The sequence below is a fragment of the Lactuca sativa genome, chromosome 5 (genome assembly GCF_002870075.4).
Source record: "Lactuca sativa cultivar Salinas chromosome 5, Lsat_Salinas_v11, whole genome shotgun sequence".
In the NCBI taxonomy this organism is placed as follows: domain Eukaryota; kingdom Viridiplantae; phylum Streptophyta; class Magnoliopsida; order Asterales; family Asteraceae; genus Lactuca; species Lactuca sativa.
This window is the reverse complement of record NC_056627.2, coordinates 127,618,931-127,624,930: the sequence shown is the minus strand read 5'-3', so window position 1 is coordinate 127,624,930 and position 6,000 is coordinate 127,618,931.

Below are 6,000 nucleotides of genomic sequence, written 5' to 3'. Positions count from 1 at the left end.
AGATTCGCTTGAGGACGAAGCGATGATGAGCTTTCGCCTTGGTTGGGTTTTTCGCTTCTTTATTGGAGGGGATTGGGCTGCTCTGGTGGTTTTCCTCTTCTTGGGAGATGGGCCTTTTGCTCCCTTTGCAACCTGCTTGCCCTTATCAGCCTTCTTCCCTATGGGGGCAGGCTTGTCAGCATCATGAATCGACTTTAGCAACTCTGGAGTAAGGTCTCTCGGACCAGAACGTCGGAACTCCTTGTACGTTTGAATGATCCGGCTGTCGGCAGGAACATCACCATACATTGTTTCAGGGATAGAACCGTTGAAGGGAAATTTGGATGCATCAGAGACAATGATCTTCGTTGTATGGAAAGTACCAATCGAAGACATTGGAGCACCAGTGACAATGGGGATGTGGTACTTGTCCATCACCCATTTAGTGACAAGATTCCAGAACCGGGCATATGAAATCTCTGAATGTCGAGAAGTGGAAGAAAGACTTTGAATGAGTTGTTGCCATAGGACCGACCTGTAGTCCATGTTGATACCATGGTAGATCCCGTACATGACTGATAGGAACAGACGACTTGCCCCATCTGATCCAACACTTCTTTCAGACAAGCCCTTGAAAAGCACAGTAAACATCCCATTCCACTGAAGGGGCAGACACGATTTCTTGAATTTCGTGACCGTTGTGAGCACCTCAGTGTACCCCATGTTGTAGAAAATGTTGAACAGATGACCCATCGGAATGGTTTCAGGATTAACCCTCGATGAATCGGGTTCAAACCCTAACAGCGTACAAAACCTCTGCTTGGAAATCGACGCCTTGTGCTCGAAGACATCGAATAAAATCCTATCGACGACCTTGTCGTAGTGAGCTGTGGAAAAAATCTGTGACAGGAACTCCATGGGAACAACTTCTGCCCTGGTAAGAGCAGGAGCGATTGGCGAGTATTTCAGGCATTCGATGATGGGAAACATGAAAGCGTCGTATACCTGAGGAGTCAGATCAATGATCAAACTCTGTTGGGGACGAATAGGCAAGATGTGAGAAGTTGCGTGAACTGATGAAGAATCCGCCATTGTTGTGATGAAGATGGGAGAGATGATGAACAATAGAGGTTAGAGGATTTTCTTGCTCTCTGGAAATATAGGTGCAGTAAAGAGGTAAACGGTGGTTTACATTGACTTTTATACTGATGGTAAAGGAGTGAGAAGAATCTATCCCAAATCTTCGATTGAAAAATGAAGAGTTTTTCGGAGGCGATTGACGCGTGACAGTTGGTGTTGCCGATGATTACGCAGGAGAGAGAGTGTCAGTCCCTAATTACACGCCTTCCCATCAGGCGCCGTTTGGAGATGAAACGGTTCCAATTCGCACGCTTTGCCTGTTTGCGCCGTTTGAAATCAAATCGATTTGACTCCCGCCTGAGTCATCATTTTGTTATCTTATCCCTTTAGAGTTTAACGACATCTTTAAAATAAAATCGCCCACGTGGATCAATATCAACCACAACCTTTTATTAACAACCAATCCGATTAAAATGCCTTGAAATTGATGAAACTAGAATTTTGGAAAATCAAAAAGATTTTCGTGCTGAGTGTGTAAAAGAAAAAGAAATAAAGCAACACTTTTGAGGGATTAGGTGATGTCAATAAAGACACGAAACAATTGATCCCGGGCACGAATCTCTTCCTTCAAAGTCAAGAGAGACCTTAAAGTGTTTGTGTGATTTCCCGTTGAATAACGATCACACACTTATTAAGAAGTGTTGAAAGGCTTCTTTTAATTAGGCTTATGAGGGTGGCTTTCGCTTCGATTCATAGTTGCTGATCTTGATATAAGATAGAAATCGAACGAAGTACTTGTGAGACCAATGTAGTCTGTTGAACAAGTAGGTTGGAGATAATTAAAGTGGAAAGGTAAACTAATGTATGCGAACACTCAAAGAAAAATTAAAACTGGATCCCAAGGGAAGAAATGTTATTGGATTTAACAATTTCATAGGAATCACACAAAAGAAAAATAGAGATTTCATGTTGTACCCCCATGGATAAGTCCGTCAATTCATTAGTGAAAGCTAGAGCAAGTTAATTGTTCACCGTCAATGCATAGTAGGTATTGAATTTTGGGTTTCACTTAGCACGTAGTGACACGAAGCTAAGATCATGAACACAGAAATTGTGCAACCATAAACCTCAGTGGTAATGTCTGAGAGTCTCAAGGGTTACATTTGTGAAGCGAATACGATGGAGAAAAAGTAATGTAGATGGTGTAAAGAGACCAAAGTACCTCTGCTGTGAAAAATAAGGACTAAGCAGAAAACTCTTATCTCATGTGAGAAGAGAGTTAGGTAGCTCATGATTAGAATAAATATGAGAGCCTAATTGGGAAGACAAGGTTTGTTTATACCAAGTCAGTAAGGCTATTATTCAGAATCAGGTGAGTCTTTGGACACATACAGCAGCATGCTTCTAGGGACACTTAGCTAGTGAAATGATTTACCTACAAAGAGATATACAAAAAGATAAGAGCCAAAATTAAAATAAAATAAAATAAATAAAGAGAAAAATAAAAAAAAAATATATTTTTGGAGTTTTTGAATTTAAAAAAATAATAAAAATAAAAAATAATAAAAAAATATTTTTGGAATTTTTGATAAAAAGGAAAATAAGACATAAAAAAGAACCGAACTCGAGCGTTCGGTCTATTTCGGGTGAGAAATTTTTTGGAGCCGAACCCGAACGTTCGGTCTATTTCGGTTGCCAAAAAAATAAGTTTGAAAAAGAAAAGAACTTTGACAATAAGATAAATGAATTTGGAAAAATAATACAAAAGATTTACAACCAACGAAACTACCTTTGAGTGATAAGCGAAGATCAGATGATACAACCGAACCCGAGCGTTCGGTTCATTTCGGTACACCAGAACAAGACCCGAACCCGAGCGTTCGGTCTATTTCGCTTCTTACTTTTGATCTTGAGAGGTAACTTTTGGTACTGACTCCGATTCCATCATTCCTGGCCCTTGTAGAATTTTGTTGAAAGAAGCTTCAAGAAGAGCTTTGGTGAAGATGTCAGCCAGTTGATCAGTGGTTTGAACAAAATGAATTTCGACGTTCCCATCTTCCACATGATCCTTAATAAAGTGATACCTCAGTGCTATGTGCTTAGTCTTGGAGTGTTGCACTGGGTTATGACAGATCCTAATTGCACTCTCGGAGTCGCAATATAGTGGGATCTTTTTGATATTGAGTCCATAGTCTCGGAGCTGGCTTTGGATCCAAATCACTTGAGATGTACGTGAGGTAGCTGCGATGTATTCTGCTTCAGCTGTAGACAGAGATACACAAGTCTGTTTCTTTGATTGCCAGCTAACCAACTTCCCGTCAAGGAATTGGCAGCCTCCAGTGGTGCTTTTCCTGTCTAGTCCACAACCTCCAAGGTCTGCATCTGAGTAGGCTTGGACGAAGAAACCTGAGTTTGATGGATACCATAAGCCGAGAGAGGTAGTTCGTTTTAGATACCGGAGTATGTTCTTCAATGCAAGCATATGAGGTTCACGAGGATTCGCCTGAAATCTAGCACAATAACAAACATAAAACATTATATCAGGTCTGCTAGCAGTAAGATACATTAAAGAACCGATCATCTGGCGATAAAGCGTAATATCGACTGCTAGCTTATCCAAGGATGGAGTGAGCTTGGTGCCGAACGCCATTGGAACTTTAACCTTTGAGTCTCCCATCATTCCGAATTTAGCAAGGAGAGTCTTGGTATATGCTTCCTGGTTAATAAAGATGCCTTCGGGTCCTTGTCTAATATTTAAACCAAGGAAAAAATTAATCGGACCCATTGAGCTCATTTCAAATTTAGTCTCCATCAGCTTTCTGAATTCAACTGTTAAGCTAGGATTCGTTGAGCCAAAGATGATATCATCGACATAGATTTGAACAATTATAAGGTGGTTACCTTCCTTCTTACGAAAGAAGGTTGGGTCAACCGAACTTTGTTTGAATTTGGACATCTTTAAAAACTTGTTTAGCATTTCATACCAGGCCCTAGGTGCTTGTTTCAGCCCACAAACTGCTTTGTCCAGAATATAGCAGTGATTGGGGTAGTTTTCATTGACGAACCCCGGAGGTTGCTCCACGTACACTGTTTCTTCAAGTTCTCCATTTAGAAATGTGCACTTTACGTCCATTTGGTAGACCTCAAAGTTCTTGTGTGCAGCGTAGGCAAGAAATATTCGAACAAATTCCAGCCTAGCTACAGGAGCAAAAGTTTCCTCATAATCGATTCCTTCCTCCTGGCAGTATCCTTTCACCACTGGACGAGCTTTGTTTCTTATCACATTGCCTTCCTTGTCCATTTTATTTCTGAAGACCCATTTGAGACCAACAACTGAGGCATCTTTAGGAGTGGGAATGAGGCGCCAAACCTTATTTCTTTCAAACTCATTAAATTCGTCTTGCATAGCTTGAACCCAATCAGAGTGATCAAGAGCAGTATTTACTGTCTTCGGTTCAACTTTTGAGACGAAAGAGTTAAACATGCAGAACTCTACTTTTGAGAATAGAGATGCTTGTTTTGCCTTCAGTTGAGATCGGGTCAGGACCTTTTCGGAGACATTACCCACTACCTGTGAAATGGGATGATCTCTGGTCCACTTAACAAGAGGAGGGTAATTTGGATCATAGGATGGATCCAATTCAGCGTTTACCATTTCTTCTAATTCAGATTGACTATCATCGTCATAAAACATATCGGCATTCTCCCCCTCGACTGACAAGCATTCAGGTGTATCTTAACAATTCGGTGCTACAGGACTTTCGGGAGCTACAGTACCTTCGGGTGCAGTAGAGCTTTCGGGTGCAGCTGGAGAAGAGTTCTCCCCCTCAATTTGTGAACTCGACTGTTTTGAAGAAGATGGATTCTCCCCCTCAACTGAAGCACCGTGCTGAGGAGGTTCATTTGGAACTGATACTCCTTCATCCATTCGTCTGGCAGCGTCTTCGACAATTTGCTTCAGATGGTCAACTTTGTTGTCTGATGCATTGGCTTCTGAGAGAGTAGTCTTCTCCGGTTCATCGAATAACTCCACAAACTGCTCAAATAAATTTGCAATCGAGGCCGTGACTTGGCCTGTTTGAGAGAAAATTTCTCTAACTGTTTCTTGAGTGGCCTTCAGCTTCTTGACGTAGCTGTCATCAAAAGTCACATAATACGTTTCTTCAATCTTCCTCGAACGCTTGTTTAAAACCCTATATGCTTTTGAAGTAAGAGAGTATCCCAGAAAGATTCCTTCATCGACTTTAACGTCGAACTTGTTACGATGTTCTTTAGAATTGAAGATAAAGCATCGTGAGCCGAACACATGGAAGAATTTAACGTTTGGCTTTTTGTTGTTGATGATCTCATAAGGAGTGAGAGTGAAACACTTATTGAGATAGGACCTGTTCTGCGTAAAACATGCTGCAGCAATAGCATCAGCCCAGAAATATAAAGGTAGAGAAGCAAAACTTAGCATGGTTGGGGCCGCCTCACACAAAGATCGATTTCGTCTTTCGACAATCCCGTTTTGTTGAGGGGTGTAGGGGGCTGAGAAGTTGTGAATGGTTCCTTTTTCTGCCAAAAAGTCTTCAAATTCTTTATTCTTGAACTCCAGCCCATTGTCGCTTCTGATGTTACCAACGACTTTCCTCAGTTGCACTTCAACCTGCTTAATAAACATCTTTAGCTTGAGAGTTGCCTCAAATTTGTGCTTCAGAAAGAACACCAATGTAAAACATGAAAAGTCATCGACAATAACAATAATATACTTGCTACCGCCAATGCTTTCGATAGATGATGGACCACACAAGTCAATGTGAATTAACGCAAGTGGTTCAACGACTTTAGTGTTTATAATGGATGGGTGACTTTGACGACTTTGCTTCCCCATTTCACACGCAACACACAAATGTTCTCGATCAAACTTGAGCAATTGAAGACACCGAACATGACCTCCTG